This window comes from Staurois parvus, unplaced genomic scaffold (assembly GCF_062004578.1).
Source record: "Staurois parvus isolate SC_StPar_1 unplaced genomic scaffold, SC_StPar_1.0 ptg000058l, whole genome shotgun sequence".
Taxonomy (NCBI): Eukaryota; Metazoa; Chordata; class Amphibia; order Anura; family Ranidae; genus Staurois; species Staurois parvus.
In genome coordinates this window covers 1,220,057-1,236,023 of record NW_028317854.1, presented here as the reverse complement: position 1 = coordinate 1,236,023, position 15,967 = coordinate 1,220,057, and the positions used below count along the sequence as shown (strand labels likewise).

At 41.0% G+C, this 15,967-nt stretch overlaps 1 pseudogene across 1 annotated transcript in view; it reads left to right on the top strand.

Annotated features, from left to right (window-relative positions):
• The window catches only part of LOC149469845 (multidrug and toxin extrusion protein 2-like), a 147,999-nt pseudogene that overhangs the window by 108,304 nt on the left and 23,728 nt on the right, over positions 1 to 15,967 (top strand). Inside the window, exons 11-14 of the transcript XR_016311480.1 lie at positions 4,839 to 4,947; positions 7,770 to 7,845; positions 11,702 to 11,771; positions 11,954 to 12,086. The product of XR_016311480.1 is annotated as a multidrug and toxin extrusion protein 2-like (transcript). The remainder of the gene's footprint in view (positions 1 to 4,838; positions 4,948 to 7,769; positions 7,846 to 11,701; positions 11,772 to 11,953; positions 12,087 to 15,967) is intronic.

The following is a 15,967-nucleotide window of genomic DNA, read 5'->3' as shown; positions in this document are numbered from 1 at the left end:
GAGCCCACTGCAGAAGGAGTTATAGCAGTGTGATACACTAAATGTGACAAAAGTAACTGTACTCAGTTAAAGTGGAAACACCTGTCTCTTCTTTTGACGAGACATATTTTAGTCAGCAGCCATCTTCTTGTGATCATAGTTTTGCTCAAAGTGATCAGACAGTACCTGTATGTAGTCCGTTGCACTTACTTCCTCATGAGTGTCTCAATACAGGCAGATTAATTCTGCAGCTGGGGACCACAGAATTGCTTGCTTCCTCTGAACAGGGCCTCTCCCTTAGACATTAGAGAGTGTGCTAATTCCAGATTTGAAACATTCTTCTCCTTGTGTCACTGGAACATTATCAGAAAACACTTTTAACTTCCTGTAATGCCCTGCCTGTTAACCATTTCAGTCTGTTTGGCTAAAGTTCCACTTGCATTATTGCTAGAGTGTTCACTATCGTTATCCATCCTGAAAATAGCTAGTTGACATGGGTTCTTTTCTTAAATGAATCAGTAGGAGCATACAGTGTAAGTCTACCATTGCATCTTGAAACAAGATATGCCCTTTAGGAGCAGGTTAAGGATGCTGCTCTGTATAATATAGCTTCTACATACTACTGTTAATCCACCTTCGGTCTCAGCATTGCCTCCAAATGTAGCCCTTTTTTGGGAGTGTTATGAGAAATGGCCTTCCCCAAACAGGATATTGCATTAAATTTAGGTAAATAAGAAAAAAACAGAGCTTTCACTAAGTGGAAGAGTGGGTTTGATTAAAAAAAGTTGTAAGTACTTTCACCCAGGACAGGGCCTCTGTGAGCAGAACGGATTCTCCTCCTGTAAAATTAACCAGTAATCTAATCATAGTAATTGGGAGCAGAGGAACTACTGCAACCAGCATATAACAATCACCATAAGTATATAGATATACACCATTATAGAAATACAATTTTTATGTAAGAAAAGATTAATAATAGTACATACAGTACTCAGCATAAATGAATACACTCTTTTTGAAAAGTGAGATTTTAATCAATATTTCAATGAACACAAGAACAAATTTCCAAATTTTTACAAAACTGTGTTTTATAGAACCTTTGTTTAGCTTATTACATTGAAGTAAGGTTACTATTTATTATTAATAATCACAGTTTAAGTTGGATATATTTAATTGCCATTTACCCATGATTTTTATGTAGGGGTTAGTAGTCATTTTTTTGTAGCGCAGCACTATTTCTTTTTACTATTTTATTGCAGTGGTGGAACATGTTCTTGGTGCTTGCTGCTCTTTTTGGTTTAGTTTAGTCTGTGGCAGCGCATAAAACCCTATCATTAGTAAGGTTAATAATATAACTTAGATTACAAAATCTTCAGTTTTACTCAAATAAATTGATGCAAAAATTAATACACCCCACAACAAAAACTACTACATCTAGTATTTTGTATGACCTCCATGATTTGTAAGGACAGCACCAAGTCTTCTAGATATGGAATAAACAAGTTGGCAACATATTGCAACATCTATCTTTTTCCATTCTTCAAGAATGACCTCTTTTAGAGCCTGGATGCTGAATGCAGAGTGATGCTCAAATTGTCTCTTCATAATTCTCCATAGGTGTTCGACTGGGTTCAGATCAGGAGACATACTTGACAACTGAATCACTTTTACCCTGTTGTTCTTCAGAAATGCAACAGTGGCCTTAGATGTGTGTTTTGGATCATTGTCATGTTGGTAAAGTGCACGATGACCAAAGGATTCTCTTTCAATATAGAGCAGTATATCTGTGAAGGATACCATCAGTGAAATGCAGCTCCTTGACACTAGCAGCACTCATGCAGCCCCACAGAGGGACACTGCTACCACTATGTTTCACTGTAGGCACTATACATTTTTCTTTGTATTCCTCACTTTTGCGATGCCATACAATTTTGAAGCCATCAGTTCCAAAAACATTTATTGGGGTCTCAGAGTCCCAGTAGACTTCTATTCCAGCATGGGCCTTTTTGTTCATGGGCTTTAGGAAAGGCTTCCTTCGTGGACGACACCATGCATGCCATTCCACTGCAGTGTACGCTGTATTGTGTCATGGGAAACAATTACCCCAGTTTGGCTTTCTACTTCTTTAGCTAACTGCAGTGAACTTGCATGACAATTTTCTTCAATCCTTCTCATCAGAAGATGCTCCTGTATTAGGTATTAACTTCCATGGATGGCCTGGACGTCTCTGTGAGATAGTTGCAGTTCCATCTTTGTTAAACTTTTGTATCACGTTTGCTACAGTATTCTGACTGATAAGTAAAGCTTTGCTGATCTTCTTGTAGCCTTCACCTTTCTTGTATAAAGAAATTATTTTCTTTCTCAGGCCTTAGGACATTTCTCTTCCATGTGGTACCATTGCTGACAGCATGAATTTGGAAGGGGTTTTCTTTGTTAAAGCGGAGCTCCACCCAAAAGGGGAAGTTCTGCTTTAATTCTTTGTCCCCCACTCCCCGTTAAGGATCGGCACCTTTGGGGAGCAGGTACCTGAATTTGACAGGTACCCGCTCCCACTTCCGTTGCGATCGCCTAAGGTGATCAGAGGCGGAATTTGTCTTCCCCCTTCCTCCCCGTGGTCCTCTGGGACACATGACAGGTCCCAGAAGACTACGGCACCATTCACAAAGCACAGAGCTACTCGCGCATGCGCAATGCGCACCCGGCTGTCAACCTGTCACAGCCGGGTGCCCACACTGAAGATGCAGGCGCCAGGGAGAGAATATTGCTGGTTAAACCAGGACACTGCTCGACCGAGGGACAGGTAAGTGGCTGTAGTTTAAAAGTCAGGAGCTACAGTTTTTGTAACTGCTGACTTTTATTTTTTTTTTAAATCAGCTGGAACTCCACTTTAAGTAATGCCTTTTTATAATCAACTGTCTGTTGGACACCTGTTTAATGAATAATTAGACTCACCTTTAGTTTAATTCCTTGTAATTAGGGTTTTGTATCTAAATTAAGCTTTGCTGAGTTGCTGCCATGTAATTGGCTGATTAGCAATTTGTGTTACTAAACAATTGAACAGGTGTACCTAACAAAGTGGCTAGTAAATGTATATTGATATATACCCTGAAACGATGGTATGGGCAAATGGGCAATAACAGCAGACCTTTAAACATTTAAGCACTTGCCTATTGATCCCTTCTGGTATGGATTTCAATGAACAGCAGATATTCCATAAACAGAACATGTGCTCCCAGACTTGCCTATCTCCACTTCCTCCTTCTGGGGTTCCAAAGCCAGCCTCCAAGAGACAGGAATTGCTAATGCATAATTATACATACCACTGTGATATTAACAGCTAACAGTAGAGGGCAGCAGATCCTTACATATGTATTCAACTTTAACAGATGGAAGCTTAAAAGTGATATTAAATGCTCCCTTTTTTTCTTAAAATAAAAAAGAGGTATATTTACCTACCTTGTACAATAGTATTGGTGGTGGTGGATGCTGCAGATGGGGGTAGCACTGCATTGAGAGAGGACTCGGGTGTTTAGGGAGGGGTGAAGGAAATGCCAGTAGATGGGTTGTACCGTAATGCAGAGAATGCATAAAACTGTATTATATTTACCTGCTCTGTGCAATGGTATCGCACAGAGTAGCCCTGAACCTCCTCTTCTCGGGTCCCCCGCTGGCACTGTCCACTTCTAAGTGTACCTGTAGGTAAAAATTACAAAGCAGAGTTTACTACTGCTTTAAGGTAAAAAAAAAAATGAATGCCTTTATAATCACTTTGAGGTAAAAAACCTTTTGACTTAAGAACCACTTTAAGTGTGTGTATAAAAAAGATACTGAAAGCTAATAAAAACTTTGAATATGCTTTGAAAATATTTGTATCAAATGTTGCTCTTGAGATACTCCTGAAAGCTAAAGCCAACATGAATAAACATCTTGCAGTTTGGCAGTAGAGAAGGCTCTGGAAGTGCCCAGCTCAAATTATAGGCTAATATGGAGATGCTTAAGTGAGGGGTTCTGGTTTCCAGGGTATTGTACAATGTGTATAGGCACTAATGCATGCATACTTTAATACCATGCAAATATATAATTTCGGTATCCAAAAATTATATAGATTAATAATAAAAAACCTTTAAAGCTGTGCAAACCAAACAAAGTACCACAAAACCTAAAAGAGAGTCCAAAAAAGTCAGACTTTCACCCCTGAATGTGAAAAATAAAATAAAAAACCTTTTTTGTGCCAGTCAATAAAATAAAATACAAACTAAAGTCCACAAAAATAATTACAAACAATTCTTCTTCTGTGTCCAATTTGCACCTCCACATAAATCCAGTGTGAACCTCAAAAAAAAAAAAAAACTACATAGTGCCACTTCTGGTTTTGCGCCGTTATGTCAGACATCACGTCCACTGATGCGTTTCGTCACTTCCGGACTTCTTCAGTTTGCTGCTTATATAGCAATTTTATGGGGTTATAGGACATGTCAAAATAATAAAATTACTGGTTAAAAAATAGCAAAGTTGCATTTTACCAGTTTAACAACAATGTATTGAACAAATTCTAGAAAAGTCTTTACAATTTGGTGACTCAGAATGATTTTCAGACAAAAAAGATTAATGTAGATTTCAGGTTGCATTGAGCGAATTGTGCACGTTACAGCTAGTGGCTTTCACAGCAACCTTCTTTGGAGGATTCAAAAAACATTGTAGCACAATGATATTTTAATTAAAAAGTATGTTTTTTTTCGTATATTAGTATTTTATCATCATGTCCAGATGTAGTCATTTGCCATGGTGGTAACCTAAAATGATCTTCACTGACAATGTCTTGGCCAAATTTCTAATTCATATAATATTTTCCACTACAGCTTCCTATGGGATTTGGCATGGCTGCCAATATCAGGGTAGGAACTGCTTTAGGAGCTGGAGACATCGAACAAGCCAAAAAGTCTTCTAAAGTTGCACTCTACTGTGCAGGTAGGAGTTTGTACACTAAATAAATGCTACATAATATAAAACAAGTTAAAAAAACAAAGCATACCCTATAGCATGCATTATATTATCTGTGATGAAATACAAGGTGGATGACCTGAAAATATAAAAAAAAAAAAAACAAAAGCAAATATCTGGTTTCTGTGAACATGACTCTCAGTTCTCCTTTTCTCTGGTTTTTACATGCACGTTCTGAATTTTGGTGTCTGCTCTTGTATTTTCATTTGAGCACAAGGCGAATTCACACAAGAACGGACAGCTGAGCACCTTACCTATCCGGCAGCTGTCCATTCCCAGCTTCAGTAGGGGGGCAGTGTGGCCCTATTTAGCCTTGATTTAGCACATAATACACAGCTCCCTTTATTTGTTTTGTTTTTGTGCAAGCTTTCTTTGAAGTGTACAAAAGTACACTCCTTGCATGTTGCTGTACAACAGCGATGTGCTGCTGTACAGTGCCATGTGAATCTGTACAGCATGCCGCGATAAAATGCAGATGGGGCACATGGAAAACTGTTTTCTGTGTTTCCTTGGGATGAGAGGCATTTTACAATGCATTGAGGGTTATTTACTAAAACTGGAGAATGCAAAATCTGGTACAACTCAGCACAGAAACAATCAGCTTCCAGGTTATCTTGCCTGGAAGCCTAATTGAATAAGCTGAAGTTAGAAGCCGATTGGCTACCATGCACAGTTGCACCAGATTCCATGTGCACCAGTTTTAGTAAATCACCCCCCAATGTAAATTCACCCTCAATGATTCCCATTTTGTATCGCCATCATGGACTTGGTACTTTGTCCAAGTTTTACTTGTACTAATAAAAAAACTGCATCGACCATATACCTCATCATAAATATAAATGGAGATGGAGGATGTATTTATATTACAAAGAGCACTCTTTAGATTAGAGCTTGAAGTAAGGACAAGAACACAACCTACCTCTCCACTGTTTCTGTTTTCATCTAGGCATGGCTGTACATCACCAGACCAACCCAGTACATAAGGAAGTTCTCTCACTGGGGGAAGGGGAGGCTAAGAGCTCATAGAGCCTGCATACTTCCTCAGCTTTCTCTGATATTTTCCTGTCAAGGCCAAATCTCATGTTGCTCTGATACACAAAGCTTGAGCACTTTTATATTAGGAGTCCTGAAATTTGCCTACCCCTTCTTTTGTGCTGTTCATTCCTGTTGGCCAGTTGTGATGTCCTTCATAGTATTGGGCCAAAAGGCATGAATGTGGGGGGGGGGGGGTGATGCTTAGTTGCAATCTCTGGCACTATTTGAAGTAACAAAAACAGAATATCTGGAATTGGACCTTTATAGAATGGTTTAAGAGGCTGCTGCAAGAGGTCACTTCAAACCTGCACCACTTTGCCCCCCCATCTTGATATTATTTTATTTATTAAAGGTACTTATATAGCGCTCTCAATTTACGCAGCGCTTTACATACTGTATATATTGTACATTCACCTCAGTCCCTAACCCTCAAGGGGCATACAATCTAAAGTCCCTAATTCACATTCATACATACACATATTAAGACCAATATAGACAGGAGCCAATTAACCTACCAGCATGTCTTTGGAGTGTGGGAGGAAACCCATGCAAGCGCAGGGAGAACATGCAAACTCCATGCAGGAGGCGCCATGGTTAGGAATCAAACCCATGACCCTTTTACTGCAAGGCAGATGTGCTATCCACTAAGCCACTGTGATGCCCTTCTCAATAAAATCACTTTACTACTAGAAATGGGGATGCCATACTCTAACTAAAATAATCTACTGACCAGTTTCACTTGCTACCTGCAGTTGCTTCAGCCTGAAATCTCTCTTTTTTTTGGCCAAAACTGTCTTTCGCTTGGGATGGAGTGGATAAGAATTAGAATGCCTGTCAGGTTTTACTGCTATCTGGGTCTCTGTTTTTGGGATTTCCCCTCATTTGCAGTCCTGGGGACAACAGTTTCACCAGACAAGAAGTAAGTGAAAATCTGAAACAAGGGCAAAGATAAAATAATGATCGGTTTTATAGTAGAACGAAGGGAAGGCTAGAACCCCTGTCTGTGTTTTATTGTTGTCTGTGTTCCTGTTACAGTTTATCCTACACCCTGTCTGGCAAGAGTGTTGTCACTGTGACAGTAAGTAGGGGAAATCTCTCAGAACCCTGATTAGTAGTAAAAACCTGACAGGGTTCAATCCTTCTCCCGTCTATCAAAGTGAATAAAAAAGCTTTGGCCAGACATACATAGTAAATTATTAAGACAATAAAGCTCACTTAATATTCCCTCTCTCTTTCTATAATTGTTTGGCTCTTGTACACTAATAATTTTAGCATTGCACAGGATGGGCAAGGAGGATTGGAACCTCTATCATAATTTTATTGCTGTCTGAGATCCCAGTAGAGCAATTCACCCGTGTAGTTTTCTTGGTAACCATTTTTACTGGGTCATCCTGACACCTTAATCTGTGACAGATTTCTAAAGGGGGATTACCCTTTACTTTGGAGAGATTTTGTGACTTTCAGTTCTCTCTTTGGAGCAAACATTGCATTGGACTCCTCCTTATGGGACCTAGACAGAAAATTAAAATCTTAACTAACATGACTATAGATACACAATAATATTCAGGCATAGACAGTATTTGAAAAACATTAGTTTTGCATTTATCTTAATTTGTTTTCAAATGTGCAATTTTCTTGGGCTTTGAGTACCACTTCTGATTTGGTTACTGTTATTTTATATATTAGTGCGCATATACGAAGCAGTTCAAACAATACATTATTAACCAGACTTATCTGTACTTTCTGTTTTTCAGTACTTGTTTGCTTGTTGATCAGTAGTACTATACTTGCACTGAGAAATGTAATTGGTTACATGTTTACAAATGATAGGTGAGTAATATGTAGACCAGTAACTTCTTCAAATCCATTTAAACAATTATTTATCCCCTTGATACAGTTCGTAGCATGAAAAAAAGCAGTGATCTCACTTTTGTGCACAAGAAGTTTTATAGGGTTTTAAAAAAAAGTGATTTTCAACAACTTTTCCTGTATTATTGTGAAAACAAATACTATCCAGATACAAATATTTTAGGGGACCAATATTATTTGCCATGGGCTTTTAGGGGTCATTTAAAATACCTATGGCATCTTAAACCAGGAAGGGAGGCTTGTGCTGATGAAATAAAGTCTGTAATAGTGAGACAGAAAGGGATTAAAGGCCAAATAATGCTTTTACTGGGATGCATGAACAGGGCCAAGCTAGCATAGTGCTTACTCATTAAGGAGCTGCTGTTTTCTCTTTCCTTGTTCCCAGAGTCCACTATTCTGTAAGCAGCACCACTGAACAGCGGATATTTTTGCAACAATATATATAATATTACAATAATAATAGTAAGAATACTAATACAATAACCAAAGAAAGAGAAGCGGCAATAGCCCCTCAAACAAATAAAATTAGTAGCAACATAGATAATACAGTTGGTAATAAGCAAACAAACAGAGAATGACCACTAAACCCTATACTTAGGAAATTCCTGTCTGAGAGCAAGGCTAAGACAATGATTATCTACCTCTGAACCCGGGTATGTACTGTATCTCGAGCAAATATTACTTCTTATTTAATAGGGTGCAGTAGGGTTTGGCCAGAGGCCTCTCACCAACTCCTTGGGTGATGACTTGTCTCTTTCCATTGTTAGTTAACAGCTCAGCAGAGTCAGTGGCAGCAGTGTTCTCCTCAATGATCATGTTGGGTCATCAATCAGTAACAGTGGCGTTCTCCCAAACGGTCATGCAGCAGCACCAGTTAGTGACAATGGAGTTTTCCCTAATGATTAGACAGCAGCACCAGACAGCGACAGTACCAGAAGATATACGCTACTCCAACTCTCTGCATCCTTGATGCAGTGGCAAAACATTCTGTTATCAGCCTGCTTCACAGTCTGTCTTCCACAATGTGCTCAACACATCTGTCCTGAGCCCAAGAACAGTCCTTCCTTTAACGTTTCCTCCCCAAAGAACCCCAGTCATGCCAGAATGTGTAGTTTCATTGACCCACAAGTCTCATTTCCTCACAGCAGGCTGTTGTTCTAAGATGCACAGCAGTCCATATCCCCTTCCTCTGTTCTTCCGGTGGAAGGCCGGGCTTCTCTTGCCAGCCAGTTCTGTGCTTGAGAGGAGGGGAGGAAGTGCAGGGCAACAAAATTGGTAGGAACCCAGTCTCTCCTGCCAGACAGAGCAGCACTGTGGACCAGGGGCTACAGTATCTTGCATATTTGCAAAGGGTACCTCAGAAAACAGTAGTGAATGAAGTCCGAATGTTGAAAATCCCCATATGTTACTAGGCACACAGGTTCTCTAGACAAGGGTGCTGGCATGCAGCATCTTGCCATTCACATGAGGTTACCTTCTAGGGGAGCACATCTGACAGTACTGTAACCACTTCAGTTACTTGACAGGTCTTTCTGATTGTCAGAATTATGTCTCAAACTCTACAGAACAGGAGCCTCACTCAACCTGATCAGAGTCAGCACTGCACTGTCTCACCCTAGGCAAGCTACATGTGCTTTCTCTACGAATGTACACCAAAGCTTCCCGTCCCTCCTTCCCCCACACCCAAAATATGTTCCAAGGCTTGACCCTTCCAACCCTGAAGTCCTGCATTGTTCGTAAGCCCTTGCAGCCCTTACTACGTCAGCTTAAAAAGGGTACTGTGAACTCTTTCCAAGCCAAAAAATTTTAATAAAAATGACAGGATTAGTACATATTTACTTAAAGGACAAAATGTCCCAGCTCCCACTCCCTAACACACTCTAAGTTTAAAATCCTCCAACCAAGTGCCCACGATTAGCTAGGTGTTGGAGCCAAACTGTACAAGTCTCCACCCTCCTTCTTCTTGGATAGGATAGCTACTCACTTGCTGTAGCTGGTATACTCATAATTTGTAAGCCATCTTCCCTTATCACCTTGGAAGCACTGCAGAGTTGGGACCACTTTCTGCATTTACTAAGCCCCAAGCATTCAGCTTCCATCACCAAGTAGAATCAAGATGCCTTCATTAGCATACTAGTCTCTCTCAATGACCCTTCCATAGCTCTGCCCTGCCGGGCACACTCTCTGGTGGCACACTCTTCCAAAGTGTCACCAGTAAGTACTTACATCAGAGGACTCTGGCCTGACCTAAAAGGCCTTTTTGCATGTTGTTCACAACCCACAGAAGACCATAAAAGGAGTCAGGGTGACTACAACTGTTCTTTCTTAGTTCTGTACCACCTTGCCCGGGACTTCAGTCCTGTTAAGGGCCCTAGGACAGTAGCCAACTACATCCGTATAGCTCTGGGGTGTTTAGCTTCCATGTCCCAACTCATTTGGCCCCTCCCATCCTGGCACTTATATGGGCGCCAACTCCATCCAATACATTACTAAGGAGGAACCTTTCTAAGAGGGACCTAACATCCAATGACACAATTCCCTTTGATATACTATTTTGGGAACATAGCTATCTAGTGGCAGATAAACTAACTGCACCTGCCAACACAGTTGTCTCTCTTTCACAGAGGTTACAACATCTTTTCAGACATCATCTGGGAGCTGCCTGTGCCTGAACAGTAACCTAATATATAATTTGGGGCTTACTTCAGCTGTGCAGATACTGCCCATTCCCCTGTACCTGTAAATGAAATGGAAATATCCGCATTCTTTAGAATATAGACTATCTACTGCCTAGAGCCATCACAATAAGCCCTTGTTTTATTCTACGTCAGACCTCTATTGTACAGCTTCTTTTAATATGACTTCCCCCTGCTTTGGAAATCTAATTCTTCAATTTCAAATAAGTTGCAATTATAAAAGAGAAGTACAGGATTAAAAACAAACTTTCATACTCACCTATGTGGTTGCAGTATCGGTGCAATGTTGCAGCTGTTGCCACTAGCTCTAAGGCCGAGAACTGAACAATCACATGACCGCTCAGTTCTCTGTTTTCAATGAGCAGAGAGTGGTGTATATCAGTCACTGGCTCTCTGCTCTGCCCCTCCCCACTGGAGCTCACTGGGAGCTGTTGGCTCAGGCTCTAAGTGGTGGGCTGAGAGGCTAAATTAGCTGCTGGATGGATCCCAATATTATTACCAAGATCCCTACAGATCCTGGAACAGCTCTGTGAATCTGGATCACAGGAGTGCTGAATTAAGTGCACTCATGTGACCCACATGAGAAGTATGGCCAAAATAGCTTTGGCCACACTTCTCCTTTAAAGTTGCCCACACATTTATAGATATTTTTTGTTCAGCCCACATCCTGCTGATCAGGTTCCTCCATCCACATTAAAATTGTTCATGGATGAATCTCCTGCTGCAGGTTATGTATACCTGATGCAAAAAGTGCCTGCATCTGGATGCAGCCACTGCTTGGCTGATAATTTGAAACTGTAGACCCCTTCAAAAAAACCAATTTCATGTATGATGCACATCGTGATGCCTACAAGGCCGCCCAGGGAGTGAATGTTGGCTGATTAAGAATGTATAGCTTTAGTCTAGTATATACATATGCATCTCCACTGGGTATATAAAACACATCTACATAATACAGTAAGAACTTGAAGGGCACAGCTATTAGTAAGGGAAATGGCTATTTTATTTACATGTCCCAACCTACATAAAACAGGATAAATTGTATTTACATTATACTGTCTTGATGAATGCTTTCTACTATAATCCTATGTGATTTTATTTCTTTTTGTATGTAAATTCAGGGATATAGTTACTTTGGTTTCACGCATCATGCTGCTATTAGCTCCATTTCACCTGTGTGATGGTACAAATGTAAGTATCCCATTATTATACAAAAATAAAGAATAATTCATAAAAACTGCTGCAGGAATGACAGAGGAAAAAACTTTTGGTCTTTTGTTTGATAATCTGAGCAAGAAAACATTTGTTCATTTATAGGTGACTGTATGGAAGATGACAGTATACAATATTTAACACTCATTAATCTCTTGTAGGCAGTCTGCAATGGAATATTAAGAGGAACGGGAAGGCAAAAAATCGGTGCTATTACAAATATTTTTGGTTATTACCTCATTGGGATCCCAGTTGGACTATCGCTGATGTTTCCAGCAAAACTTGGGGTTATAGGTATGATAACAAGCTACATACAGTTTATGGCAGGAATATACTGTATATGTGTATAAACTATTTGTATCTACAGTGAATTGTTAGATCAGCAATATCAGCTATGCCTATGCAATGTTTATGGACATGAACACATGTGACAGGGTGATATCACAAGAGTACAACTGAGAGCCATAACAGGAAACGCTTTAACATGGACCTTTGTGAAAGGATCACTAGGTTTTAATTGAACCACTTTGCTTCTGGATCACTTTTACTTATCACTTGGCCTTGAGATATTAATTGGTTTATAAAACATGCAGATATGACAAGGCTGTGTGGTATGGGAAGATTAAAATCAATATGGTAGATGCTTTTTAGTGAGATATCAGTCCTAACTTGCGATTTAAGAAACTGGTAGCCCACTTTTATTAGTCACTTTCAGTCTGGGCCTATTCTGATACTTCTCTCCTTCATATAAAAATCAGCATTTTCTTGCTGAAAAACTACCGTATTTGCCGGCGTATAAGACGACTGGGCGTATAAGACGACACCCCTACTTTTCCTGCTAAAATGTAGTGCTTGGGCTATACTCGCCGTATAAGACTACCCCTCTTCCAATGCACACCAGTGGGAGGAATAGTGCCCCATCATTGATGTCAGTGGGAGGAATAGTGCCCCATCATTGGTGTCAGTGGGAGGAATAGTGCCCCATCATTGGTATCAGTGGGGGGAATAGGTGCCCCATCATTGGTATCAGTGGCAGGAATGGTGCCCCATCATTGGTGTCAGTGGGAGGAATGGTGTCCCATCATTGGTGTCAGTGAGGGGTGGAATAGTGCCACATCATTGGTGTCAGTGGGGGGTGGAATAGTGCCCCATCGTTGGTGTCAGTGGGGGGGGGGAATAGTGCCCCATCGTTGGTGTCAGTGGGGGGGAGGAATAGTGCCCCATCGTTGGTGTCAGTGGGAGGAATAGTGCCCCATCATTGGTATCAGTGACACCAATGATGGGGCACTATTCCTCCCACTGAGACTTGCTGACCCTGTTCTCGTATGGTGCTGCTGCAGCCAGCATATGTGGTTGCAGCAGCACCTCTACACAGAACACTTACCTGCTGCTCCGGCACTCAATTTTCGCGGGGCCGCTCGGCTCCGCCCCCTCGCCGGTGATTGGCCGCCTGTGTGCCTTTCCTGAGCTACAGTTCTGGCGGCCAATCACCGGTGAGGAGGCGGAGCCGAGCAGCCGCACGAACATCCAGTGGCCTAACTGAAGGAGACGCCGCGCTTCCTGGACCGGATCGTCGTGGGACTGGATCCAGGTAAGAGACATCAGCCCCTGCAAACCCCTGTACTTAATGCCGCAGCCCCCCTAACATGTGTACCGGCGTATAAGACGACCCCCGACTTTTGAGAAGATTTTCAAGGGTCAAAAAGTCGTCTTATACGCCGGCAAATACGGTACTTGGAACCCCAAAACATTATATATTTTTAAGCAGAGGCCCAAGAGAATAAAATGATGGATGTTGCATATTTTTATGTCACACGATATTTGTGAAGCTGTTTTCAAATTCATTTTTGTGGGGGAAAAAAACACTTTAATGAGTTTTAGTGCACAAAAACACAATATAATACACAATTGTTTGGTAAGATTTAAAAGATGATGTTATGCCAAGTTAATAGATACCAAACACGTCACCCTTTTAAATTGCTTACGCCCCAGGAACAGGCCTGTAAACAAAGAACTGAAACTGGAAGTGACAAAATCCTCATCATTTCCGGTTTCTGACTTCAAAAAAAGGGTTAGGAACATTAGGAACATCCATTCCTGTCACTCCTCTCAGTGAATATGATGGAGATGGTCACATCCTTAGCTTGCTTGCTTGGGAGAGCATGGTAAAGGTGGGAGCAAAGAAGGGGGGGAGCCCCTTCTGCCACTTGTAAAAATTATTGAGTGGCTGCCTAGCAGCTACAATCACTATTAATTTGTAGGGAATTGCTGGCACAAAAAAATTATATCTTGATCATCAATGCAGCGGCAGAGAAGACTGAGATATCAACACTCTCCTCCAAGGATTATATATAGTACTGTACAGTGGATGGGAAACAGTTAAAAAAAGAAAGCAATTTCTTTCAACAACTATTGCCCATGCAGGTGATTTTCCATCTTTGTCAATACATCAGATTACTGAAAGGGCTAGCCCACATGGCTATGCTTCAGCAGCTCCACTGCTATTAGTACTGGTCCTTCAGACCACTATCTCACTCAGTGTCGGTTGCAGCGCCTTACTGCACAGGCCAACTTCAGGACTCTTAATAGGGTTCTCCAGCCCCTCAAGCTTGCTCACTTCTCCAGAGACTTTGGGACTCCCTCCAGCCGCCTGAATTTACTAGCCACTTAAGCTTCCTCAGTCTCCCAGACCCTCTCTTGGTCTCCCAGACTCTCATAGCTGTCCCAAGTTTCCCAGTTCTTGGGCAAGGATTCCCCCACACAAGGGATGCAGTCTCCGGCAGGAACACCCAGCCTTCTTGGCAGGGCTCTGTCTGTATTGGCAGCAATTGCCCTGAGCTATCCTCAAGCTTTCAGTATAAGGGCTGTGTGTATCTGGACACACACCCTGCTGGTTTTCCCCAAAGCCTGGACACTGGGTTAGATATTTACCTCCTATGACACTTTTTGAAATCTTCAAACTATGGAACCCAATACAGTAATATCACAATCTGGAGAAAGCTGTAAATAGTTTTTAATGTTCATAATCAATGCTTTGGAGCCCTATGCTTATGCACACATGTGAACCCTGTGTCCTTTTCACAGTGGCAGGGCCTTGCACTGTCACAGATGTAAACAGTCTTTTAAAATACTTTAACATGTTAAAGCTTATATGATGAATAATCAAAGAAAGGTATAGCACTTTTTCACAATATGTGTGGTGATTGGCGTTTTTCAATGGACAAGCACCATTTACCGCAAGGGCACATAGGAAACAATTGTTTACTATGTGCCCTGTTAACACCACAACATTGTGACACTGTTATATGTGGTGCAGTGCATAATAATGCAGGCAAAGCTTATCACTGCACTGCAGCACAATGGTGCTGTACAGAGAAATTAAAAAAATGTCACTTTGTGTACCTCCAGTAATGAAAACGAAATAAAAGTAAACAACACGGTGGGCTGAGATGTGCAATGTAGTGCACCCTCACCACAACTCAATCTAGGGCAATACTGACAAAGGATTTAGCGTATGAGCCTTTAGTCATTGTTGACATTGTCTACCAGCATAACCTAGCCATTATTAAAAGATATTTCTTTTCATCCCCTCCAAAGCTAGCATGGATCAGTTTAGCAATGCTCCTCTCATGTTTTAGATGGCTATGAATGCTGCCCAACACAAAATTGTTAACTTTAAAAATGTTGCTTTTTGGGATTTTTTTGTAAAAATGTGTTTACACTTAGTGAAAACATGTGGCTGAAGAAAAAATTGACAGTGTGTCTTTACTGGACTTTATAAGTTTTATCTTTTTTAATAAAAATATCCCACTGTTCACAATCAAGCCTTATTTATGTCATCAGTTTTCAGCAGCACATGATTTGTGGGCAACTATGTTCAAGGATGAAGCACACGAAGGGCAAAATCAGAACCAAAATATTTGATATGCACGTTAAGAATTCATTGAGAATTGCTGCTATACCCATTGCACAGAGCATAGAGGTCTGAAGTGCAAATCACACTGAACACAGGGGACAAGATGCCATAACACACAGAGGACAGGGGTCAGGAGCAAGTAGAACACAAATTACAGGGCTCAGTAGTGCATAATGCAAAGAATACAGTGATCAGGAGTGCATAACAGTGATCAGAGTGCAGGGGCCAGGAGTGCACATTTCACAGAGCGCAGGTACTA